At 41.2% G+C, this 9,292-nt stretch overlaps 1 pseudogene; it reads left to right on the forward strand.

Moving 5' to 3' along the window:
- Positions 1 to 4,758: 4,758 nt before the first annotated feature.
- Positions 4,759 to 5,810, forward strand: LOC26529374 (annotated as a pseudogene).
- Positions 5,811 to 9,292: the final 3,482 nt, after the last annotated feature.

Consider the following 9,292-nt stretch of genomic DNA (forward strand, 5'->3'; position numbering starts at 1 on the left):
GGAAGCCTGCAAAGGATTCGGCGGGCAGCGGCAAAAGCTTGTAGACCCACCACGCGAACCCCCTCCGTTTGACCCTGCATAGTGATCCAATGATGATTCCAGCCGAGCCTGCATTTGCATTTGGAGACGACAAAGAGAAGAAGCCAACCAAAGAACCGATTGCCGCATAAACTGTCTGACTAACATAATAACAAACTAAATGTGTGTGTTAGGTTTAAGTAAGCGCTAAATTAAATATAGTTAATTCTGCTTTAAATCACAAATAGTCTCAATATAGTAAGAGCTAAAAGGTTTGGAGGTTTGCAAGAACCAAATACCGTCTTGTGGGTAATCCTTTTATAGACCAGATTTTTTCCCATCAACCATATAACACTGATCATGCCCTGGCACAAACCCAAAGCCATACAGGGGGTAGAGAGAGAGACACGACAATTGAATTTATGATAACAATAACAATTTCAAAAACGCTTACGTGCGTGCTAAAAATGGTAGTTGACGCTGTAGCTGCTTCGCTTTCTACTAAACAAATATACATATATAAACACATATATGTATGAATCTTACAAAGTCCAATATTCATAGATAAACCGAACTACTCTTGCTTGCAGCATTTTGCTGTTGCTGTTGCTTTCTTTGGTATGCGACAATTTCACTTTTGAGTCGCTGTACAAAATATTAATTCGTTGACCGTCAATTATAGAACATTGAACTTATCGTCAAGGGAACCTTTTTAATACCCACATACATATATTGACTAACATTCCCACCCAATTCGATTTAATAGAAGGCGCCCTTTACACATTTTGGTTTGTTTTTTTTGGGGATGGGACAACTTAATTGCGAATACTGATGTCATCACTGGAATATCAGTGGAACTAACTTACTCTTGGTAAGACCTTTACGCAGCACTTTCATTAATTGAAAATTACTCAAGCACATCACGGGCGGCTTGTTAACATGACGGACCTGAGATAGAGCTGCTAGCCGGAATTCAGAGTCGAGGGGGCGAATGCCAGCCATGCGGAATGAAAGTGAAACTTTCAAAAGGTGTCACTTTGGTAAGATGCCACTGTGGAAAAGGGTTGGGCAGCCAGGCGACGAAATTATGGGGCTGGGACGATGACCAATCAGAGAGGGGGAGAGAGAAAAAGAGAGATGCTTTAAGTAATAATCATTTTGCTCAACTGCCAAAAATATTTCGCACAAATAATATTCAGGTCAGCACTGAAGCTTTGCTCAATTAGCAACTTTACGCACACGCGGGCAGGGCCAAGGGGCATAGAAGGTAATAATATGGAGAGAAATTACTGAAGCACATGTCTAAACGGAAGATATTTGCAAAATAATGTGAGTTAAGCAAAGCAATTTCTATTGCATAAGAAAAACCATAATCAATGGTTAGTTTTTCGTTTGTCTTTTACAATTACTTTTTATTTCACTTTCATTAAAAAAAAAACATGCCCTTTGCCCATTTCTCGTGAGAATACAATTAACCAGAGTTGAATGCTACAAACAAATTCCCATCACGCATCCATCTGAGGCCACGTGGAGGTGATTTGCATAGTTATTGTTTCCGACAAGTCGTCGATTCGAGTGTTTTGCATCTGTTTGGTTTGGTGGCCATGCAAATCTGTCGCTTTCTTCTTTTGGGGCAATTGTCTAATGTGTAAATTACAGAGACGAGAGCAGCAGCAGCAGCAGACGCAAAAGACGTGTGGCAATTTAAAGCCAATGAAATACTTTTCCACTATATCTGTATCTGCGTGTCCGACTGAAGTTGTATATAACCATCCAACGAGCCATCTATCCATCCAACCATCCATGTGCAACTGATGGCGATTGGCATACAAAACTGCAGATACACACACACACCGACACATTATGCGAGTGCTATGTGCGAGGCTAGAGTCAGCCATCAGGCTAGGCGGCGGTTTGTCACCCAATCAATATGGCTTTAGAAAAAGTGAGTCCACAACTGATGCCATTTCAAGAGTGGTCGATATTGCCTCAGAAGCTATTAAAGGTGAGAGATGGAAAGGAGGTGCAAAAAAATATTGCCTGCTGGTCACCCTCGACATAAAGAACGCTTTTAACACTGCCGATTGGGGATCTATTCTTGACGCACTGCAAAACTTTGGAGTCCCGGCCCACATTCATGCCATCACCTGGAGCTACTTCGGAAGGAGGCAGTTGGAGTATACATCCGATGCTGGAAGCGTGCTGCATTCCATATCTGGCGGGGTTCCCCAACGATCCGTTCTGGGCCCTTTGCTATGGAACATAATGTATGATGGCGTCCTGAGGTTGACACTCTGTGATAGCTGTCAACTAATTGGCTATGCAGATGATGTTGCACTAGTCATTGTTAAAAAAGAGATTAAGCAAGCAGAGGCTGCAGCAAACATGGCCATCGCAAAGATAGTAGAATGGCTGGGCTCCGTGGGACTCAAATTAGCGGCGCAAAAAACAGAGGCCGTTCTAATTTCAAGCAGGAAACTTGTTGAGACAGCACAAATTACTGTTGAGGGGACTACGGTCCAGTCCAAAAGAGCTATCCGCTATCTTGGCGTGTGGATAGACACTCGACTAACCTTTCGAGAACACCTAGCCAACATTCAGGAGAAGGCATCTGTATGCGTGCGTTCGTTGTCAAGGATCCTCTTAAACACGAGGGGCCCAAAACAAGAGACGAGAAAGCTGCTGACCACAGTTCACAGCTCCATTGTACTTTATGCGGCTCGGATCTGGAAATCGGCTTTATTAGTAGAAAGCTACAGCAGGGGCATACGGTCAACCCACAGACTTTGTGCACTCAGAGTCTGCTGCGCGTTTAGAACGGTATCTGACGACGCAGTATTAGTGTTAGCTGGGATGCTGCCACTTGACATTCAGGCGGATGAAGACACAGTCGTAGCTGCAGCACCTAGTGATGAGCCCTCGAAGAAACTGGCACGCGCACAGGCTAGAGGCAGAAGCCTAATAACATGGCAGAGAAGATGGGATGCGTCACAGAAGGGCAGATGGACCCACCTGCTGATCCCAAATATAGAGAAGTGGTTAGGCAGAAAGCATGGGTCAGTAAATTTCTACCTAACCCAGATACTAAGCGGTCATGGATGCTTTAGGCAATATCTCCATCGCTTTGGTCACGAAGAATCGCCTATGTGCACAGTCTGCAGCGATGACAGCGTAGAAGACGCACAACATATTCTTTTCAGGTGTCGGCGCTATGAGACCCAAAGAAGGCACCTAGAACTCACTGCAGGGGCTGGATTAACGGTGAACAACCTCGTGGATTCAATGGTTGGCAGCCCACAAACATGGGAAGCGGTCAACAGCTTTGCAGCATATGTAATGCGGGATCTGCGACAATCCGAACGCATGAGAGCTGAAGCGTCGTAGAGAGAGCCACCGACCCTAGGAAGCAATTCCCACGAGGACGTCCCCTAGGATCAAGCTCCCTTTATGGCATCTTTTTCTTTTTCTTTTTCCTCTGTATATATCTATCTATACTATCTATACCTATCAATAAAGGAATAAAAAAAAAAAAACATTATGCGAGTGTGTGTTTGAGCGAGATGTGAGGCAAAAACAAACACATAAATAAAGAGCAAAATTAAAGTGAAATTTTTTTTTTTTTCATCTTGTATTTTATTTTATTTTCCATACCGCCTGCAAACTACATAGTTAATTTTCTATTTTACTCCAATTTGAGATACGATGGCCGCGCACTTGTTGTGGTTGCTTTCGACGTGTCTGCAATTTTAAATGGAGTAGCACTTTCTGCTGTGGTTATGGCTGAGATTAACATTGAAAAGCATTGAAAGTATGCCATGATGTTAGCAGAAAAAGAAAAAAAAAACCATTTGCCTAAAAGTGCCATCATATAAGTTTTTAAGCTGTCAAATGAATGCCAATAATATCGAAATAAATTGCCCAGCTAGCCCAAAACAATTAATGGCTCTTACCTTCTCCCCTTAACACTTTGTTAGCATGTGTGTGTCAATCTGTGTGTCTGTGTCTGTATGTGTGTGGCACATAGTTGTTAACCGTTGGTTAAGTGTGTTGACAAACAACAACAAGTTAACGGCTCTGCCAACGACAACGACAACGGCAACGGCAACGGCAACTGCGACGCATACGCACCGTCGACCGGCCTGTCGGGAGGTTTCGGTCTTTTGCTCTTGGCCAAGTTGGTTGCAGCCGTTGCGCCTCCTCTTAACGTCTTCTTCGGGCTGTTTATTTAAATTCTAAGCTCGGCTACTGTTTCAATTCTGGTGGGGGATTGGTAGGAGAGTGTGAAGCACTCGCATCGTGTCGCATCGTCAATGCCGATGTCTTTTTCTTTTATTTTTATTTTGTCCAACGTTTCTGTTTCTGTTTGCGTCGTCGCTGCTGCTGCCACTGCTGCTGCTGTCGTTGCTCTGCTGGCGGGGCATAAAACTCGATCCGCGGGAGTCTTCTATTCACAGTTTACCGGTTGCCTTCTGACCGACAGATCGAACATGCCAATCGAGCGCAGTGCCACTCAATCAAGTGAAACAAATCAAGCCAAAAGCACTCTCAGCTAGTGCAAACATCTAAAAGGATAATATACCCCACTCGCATCTCTCCGTTGTGTCATTAGTGTTTGTGCAAAAACAAATATCCAAAAAATTACAATCATGTTTAAATTTGTGTCTTTTCGCGCTGATTGCCTCAACGGCGGCAGCTGCCTCCGAGTCAGACAGTCAATAGACATTGACGAGTGCCCTCAAAATGGTCAAGGATTGCGGCGACCGATCGATGGTGTTGTGCATGAAGGTGAATGCCCCCATCTCTCTCTCTCTCTCTTTCACTCTGTCATTCCTGATGTCACATGATAATATTTAAGCAGGAACGTGCCCTGCATTACTTTGATACGGAAAACGGAGATGTGAGGCTGACAGAGGGCATTGCCTTGGTGAAAACCGATGATATTCCAGTAGGCGGATCCCTCAATGATGTCCAGCTGCCCGAAGAGGTGGAAGCCCGTGAATCTGAGGTCGATTCATTGCTGGTGGAGCGTGTTGCTCGCTTCTTTGGCACACACACATTGCAATTCAAGGTCCCCAAGGACTCCATCCAGGATATGCAACGTGCTTTGGAAGAGTGTAAGTTGAATAGGGTGGTAGGAGGGAATATGCGTACAAACATGCACATAGAAACGTAGAGTAGCACACATCATTTTGTGGTCCCACATAAGATATATTATTACAGAGTTGATTTTCAATTCAGATTCCCAAGCATCTCCTAGCGAGACTTGTTAGCAAACTTGTTGCTGTTGACTGTTTTTGGCTGCTGTAATTAATTGCCTTTTAGTTAGCCAGTTAGCTAGGCTTACTTTCTTTTTGCGCTCTTAGCCACAGTTTCCGATTTCTAAACGCTGACCATATAAAGCTGTCGATCCTGTTCGCTTATTAATTATTTGTGCTCCAATTGCTAATGAGCGGACAGTGGACAGCAAACTCTCCGACGATGAATCAAGCTGTAATCAAGCGAAAGTCATACATGCAAATGCATGTATCCCCCCTCCTTTCATTCCCATTTAAGCCTGCTATGGCCGCTCTGCTGCCTCTGGCTATTGGCTTCTTGGCACTGATCTCATTCTAGGCTTTGGTCATTGGCAAGATTGCTCTGCTGCTCTCGAGCATCATTGGATTGAAATACAATCAAAGAAAGAGAACTACGAGGTTGTTGCGCATCCGCACTATGAACACGAGCATAGCTACGGTCGATGGCTGCAAGGCAGCGAGGCTCAGAATCTGGCCTATGCGGCGTATAAGCAATAAGCATCCAAATCAACAAAAAAAATTCAGTGCAATACAAAAGCAAAGAAAACAAATGAACAAAATCGGGAATACGTACGAGAACGTGGACTCTAACGGGGAGAGGAGCAAAGGTTCATTGCTCATTTCATTTATATTTATTTTTTTAACTTATTTGTGTAGAATAATGTCATGAAAAAATTCTATGTAAGGCGCCATTCAACAAACATTAATGACATCAACAAAAATAGCAACAGCAAAAGAGAAAGAAAACAAAGACAAGAAATCCATAGCTATTAAGTTCAATTGGCAGATGGGCGACTAAAAAGAGCTGCAGCTGGACGTGATATAAAATGGGCTGATGACAAATCAATCAAGTTCTGGGCATTTTTTTCACAAACTTAATCTAATTTTAAACTCAAGTGACTGCATTTTGTATAAATATACTGAGAGCTTTACTATATAGTATTTTTAAAACTTCGCGCTTAACTACTACTCAACTAAACTAACAACTAAACTTGAAACTTTGTATGAACTGTTGCTGCTGCTATTATGTGCTTGGGGCTCCCACAGAGAAAAGCCCAACATGCCAGCCACCCCAGCAGCTATGCCACTCTACAAGCAGGCCAGCCATTAATCCCCATCAGCCCTAAGAAAGCCCCATCAAAACTTGCAAATGAAATTTACTTAATCGAAAGAGAAATAAAAACTGTCGCATTAATTTGTAACCAATGTTTTGTGTAGTCTTATTTTCCCCCGCAACAAAAAAAAAAACAAGGGGATTGCGCATACGCAACATATTCAGCATTTTAAAGCGAAATGAAATGCTTTCCCTCGCTGAATAAAAATACTTACCAACTAAGGCGAACGAGGCCAGCGATATCAATTGCATGTGCGACACCACAAAATCACAGGCACATCCACATCCACATCGACAGACAGGCGGGCAGGCAGATCAGAGACGCCACAGGTACAGAACACAAAATTTCACTTGAGGCACTGAGGCGTAGAGGCCGGGCTGCATCTGTATGAAGTTTTTCATCTTACCTGGACAGTGGAACTTCCTTACTTATCGTCGTTTGTTGTAGACCAAGCTTTTCTTTCTTTGATTCATTGTACGCCCCCTTGTCCATACAGAGAGATATCCAATGTCGCTCCAAAAAGGCCATCTAATGAAAGTCTCTTCTTTGGCTGCGACCTGGTTTCAGCATTCAAAGTGCAGCACATACGACCAGCTAAGCCTCTCCTTGGGTGTGGGTATGGTGTTCGTATCAGCAATGCATTGGCAATGTCAATGGCATGGACATGGAGCACGCCCCAAGCTTGAATTTATGGCCGTGGGCTTTTTGGCATATAATTGGCGAGAGACGCCAAAAGGTCTTCTTGCAAACATCCCGCACATACATAATTACCATCTTTATTTTGTTTTGTTTTTGTTTTGGTTTTGGTTTTTGTTAAACTATTTGTAAACAATTTTCGCCCGAACTGGCCACGCCACAGTTGCACCTGGCTATGAATTTCAAGTATTGGCGGTGAAAGTGTTTATTAATACAATTTCTTTTCTTTTTTTTACTTGTTACGAAAAATATGTACTTTTGGTGTTGTTTTTGTAAACTGCTTTTGGAAATGTATTGCTACAAGTGACACGTTTGAATTTACTAAAGATATCCAGAGAGATAAAAGGAAATTTTACGCCTAGCCTGCTCTACTCAAGTAAACTTCTACTGAAAATCTTCAATTTTGTCAACACTTTTAGCATGTCACGAAAACTTTTCAAGACCGCAAAGATTAAACCTTAAATACCATTGACAAATAAACAACAACAAAACTCTCTTTCACCCTCACTCAATTGGCTCATAAACTGGATGGTTTTGACGTTAGTTTGGTATACCGTGGTTTTCCAGCAACAGAGTTTATTTTACCCCTTTTACGTGGCTAATGTTGCATTTCATTAGTTAAATAAGAAACTTTTGTCGTTGGAATGGGCTATTAAGGGTGTTAAAGTGGCAGACGAGTTCGTCTAACAGATTTAAATAAATTCCATCCTCATGCCAGCCTCTAGGCGAAATACTTTTTGTTGTTTGTCTAAAGACGTGTTGAAGTTTGTTGGGATGGCAACACCAAACTTGGCTTTTAGTTAAAACTGGCGCCGCCTAAAAGTAGGCAAGTATATTTAGTGTCTGCACAGTGGGTGAAATACTTTAAATAGGTGACAAATATCGCAGATTGTCAACGGTAAATGATTTAGATTTGCTCAGAGACATTAACAAAGAAATAGTTGGAAATATAAGCGAAAGTGTAATAAAAAAATTGTTATAAAATTTTTGTTTGAAATTCTTTTATTTTACCTACCCAATCATTTTAGTATGTTTTTTTTCTTTTGTTTACAACACGAACAAAGTAATTTAGGTACTTTTTAAAGTACATATTTTGGTATAGCAAATATAAATACTTATAAGTATTTACCATTAATAGTGAGAAACAATACAATGATATGCTTGATGCCTGCAAATTTTCAAATCCATACTTAGTGGCAAAAAAATCATATTTTTTTCCCACAGTTCTTTCAAGGTTTCACATTTAATGACTTGCTTATCCTCTTGCTAAGTGGGAAACTAATGAACTGGATAAACTATTTTCAGTTAGTTGAACGAATATATAATGAACAGTATTCAACTTTATTTGCAAGATATTAAAACTTTATTCCGAATATTAAACAACAAATTAAGAAGTTATTTAGAGAATTTGAACTTTATGTTATTCCTATCTAAATCTAAAATAAACTCATTTGTTTTCAGTCTAAAATAACGGTTAAATTGATCGAATAGAAACACTAAAAGCATAGGCAAATAACTTTAGATATTTCTTAAAGAGTATACCAAACTTTAAGTATTAAAGATTAACAACTATTTTGTGTTTTGTTTTGTTTGTTTCACTGTTTTGTACTTTAATGCAGCAATTTCCCAGTTTACAGTGTGTAACGATGGAACATTTCTTATAATGCTTATAAACGTTTGCCGTTTATTAAATAGACTGGCATTAGCAATTGTAATTTGTGGAGGTCCAAGCTCAGACTGAGTGCCGTCCATTTATAATTTCTGGGAATAACAATAAGCCATTACATAATATTCAAGAAAGAGAGAGAGTAAAAGAGCTAGAGGTAGAAATGTGCGAAATATTGGCCAAAATTCAGAGACCAAGTGCCGGGTTATGAGAGTGTGCACTGACCATGACCATGGCGGGGTCTTCAGTTCGTTACATTGCGTCCAAAGCCAGAAGAGCGGGAGGCTTGAATCGCTTTGGCGTTGATGTACTACAATTTCGTTATGGGCCATGGCGTCGACCCAACTGGTCGCTTTTCATGTGCGAAATGTGAATGAAAATCTAAATGAATGTTACATTTTGAGCGAAAATTGAGTTTGTTGTTATATAACAAGACAGTCTCTCGGCCAGAGCTCTATATAACTAGATGGTCACCCGGCCAACGTGCTTAGTTAAACTAAATC

The sequence above is a fragment of the Drosophila willistoni genome, unplaced genomic scaffold (assembly GCF_018902025.1).
Source record: "Drosophila willistoni isolate 14030-0811.24 unplaced genomic scaffold, UCI_dwil_1.1 Seg587, whole genome shotgun sequence".
NCBI lineage: Eukaryota > Metazoa > Arthropoda > Insecta > Diptera > Drosophilidae > Drosophila > Drosophila willistoni.